The following is a 2608-nucleotide window of genomic DNA, read 5'->3' on the forward strand; positions in this document are numbered from 1 at the left end:
GAAACTGAGGGGACCACGTGACATGGCTAACAAAGTGGAAAGTACTAGAGGAAGTTGCCTCCGGGTGCTGGTTGGCGGGTGGTGGGTGGGGAGGGAGGGCTGAGGAGCCACAGGCTTATTATAAACTTTTCAGAAATAATGATCTTTTTATTTATTATTATTATTATTTTACTTTTAAGCATTTTTATTTATTCACTTGAGTGAAAAAGAGAGAGAGAGAGCACATGAGTGGGGGGAGGGGCAAAGGGAGAGGGAGAAGCAATCTCCTCACTGAGCAGGGAACCCTGACCCCAGGCTGGATCCCAGGACCCCATGCTCATGACCTGAGCTGCAGGCAGATGCTTAACCAACTGAGGTGCCACCCAGGCACCACAGAAATAATTTTCTTTTTAAACTTATTTGCATATAAACATTGGGAAACTTTAAATTACAGTTTCATCTTATTTTTTAAAATTATGATTTAGAAAACCCCTAAATCTAGTCCACGGGGTCTTTCTTCTCATCAACATCCTAACTCCCTAAGATTTGCAATTTCTGCCATAGAGAAGAGAACCCACTGACACCTCCCCAAGAATGTAGCCTCCAGAACAGCCTGGGCGGAACACAGAAATGCCCAGCCAGCCCACACAACTATGAGATCTAATGGTTATTGCTTTAGGCCACTAGGCTTTGGGGTGATTTGTAACTCAGTAATAGGCAAGTAGTACAATATGTGGCTAAAGCCAGTAGATTTTCCCTCCGCATGTAGGGTACACATCACTGAGAAGCACACTGCGTACCGGTTAAGGGCATAGATTCTGGAAGCCTAATGACTAGCCATTTTCTACCTGGAGGCCTTGGGTGAATTGCTTATTTGTCTCTCATTTTTCTCATCTGTGAAATGAGGATAATAATAACAACAAACGTCCTCCCTGGCTTGTCGTCAAGATTAAATGAGTTGATACTTGCAAGACAGGGCGTGCCCAAGACCGTCTACATTCTTTCTCTTTGTTAGCTATTATTTCAGTTACTCTTTAAGCAGAGAACGATGCCTAAAATCCGACTACTTTGGTTATAAATATAAATCTGGGCAACAGTAAGATCTAGAGGCTAGAGCCCTAGGAACAAAAGGAGACTCCAGGCCAGACGTTCAGACCAACTGACTGGTCAGGCAGGCTTTTGTTTATTTAGCTTGTTATAGTGGAAAATTTTAAACACGTACAGAAGCAAACAGTTTAATAAACTCCTATGTACTCAACTTCAGCAGTTACCAACTCACGGCCAAACTCGTTTCATCTAAATTTCTCCTTCTTGTCCCACACTGGATCATTCAAAACCAATATCAGATATCATATGTTTCATCTTTAATTATTTTTGTATATATCTTGAAGAGACGAGACTCTTTCTTGTAAACATAACCCCATATCAATATCATTCTGAAAAATTTTAATAATTCTTCCATACTAGCAAATATTAAGGTCAGACTCAAATTGCCCTGATTTTTTTCTTTATGCTTTGTTCAAATGAGCATCTAAACAATCAAGATCTATATATTGCAATTGGTTGATAGATATGCCTGAAGTGTGGTTTTTATAGTAAAAGCAGGATACAGGCTTGATTCATGCCTCTTATTTACCACTTTTGGCATCAGATGTGGAATCCTAGATCCTCAAAAGTTGAGCAATCTCTTCAAAAGTGGAGTGATCTTTTCATCTGCTCTAGGCCTCATGTAAAATCAGAGGATAGGATTAGGTAATATCTAAGCTCCTTTCATCTCTATGATTCTTATATTTTATGTCTCCAACATTCCTCAGAATTGTGTAAACTTCTAAATCAAGGTAGCCTTTTCTTCAACCCCTCCTCCTCTCTGAATGCTTTCTTCTCTGCCTAGCCAACTCCTACTCAACCCGTAAAGCCCAGCTAGGATGCCACTTCATGCAAAATACATCACACAGAACAAATGCTAGTTGGGTGCTCATCATTTCCATCTCCTGCCTCTCTACTCACATTGCTTATTCCTCTGTCTACCCTCCTGTAGCACCTTGGCCTCACCCCTCTTGGAGTCCTTATTATAGTATACTGGAATTATTTGTCAACATATCTCTTTCCTATGATCGTATGTTGGTTCCCTGGGTCAGTGAGGTCACAAATAAAATGTGGGTCTTACTGGAGTGACCCAATACTGGCTTCGGGCCTTAGAGATAATGATGAATTTCCAGAACTGTGTTGGTGAACTCTCAAAGGCCTCTTGACCTTTTGTTATTCTCATTCAACTTCCTACATATAGGATGCTCGGGTTCATTTTTAAATTGCCTGTTGGGATGGTCTTAATTTGAGTCTATGCCTCTTGGAGTAAATGGTAGTCATAGTCTCCCAGCAGCTTTCATCAGTCTTTAAAACTGGTGCAACTTAGAATATGGCAATTGGAGATGACTGACCACACAACATTTTGGGGGATTTAGCAACAGTGAACCCAAGAAAAGTGGGATTAGTTTTTCTCCTGTGTGTACATGTGTATATGTGTGTGTGTGTGTGTGTGTGTGTGTGCTTGTGGGCATGCTTCTGTCATTTGCTCTCAGCTCACTTGATTTCAGAGCACAGGTTGCCAGTCAAATCACAAAAATAAGAA

This window comes from Canis aureus, chromosome 22, assembly GCF_053574225.1.
Source record: "Canis aureus isolate CA01 chromosome 22, VMU_Caureus_v.1.0, whole genome shotgun sequence".
Lineage (NCBI taxonomy): Eukaryota > Metazoa > Chordata > Mammalia > Carnivora > Canidae > Canis > Canis aureus.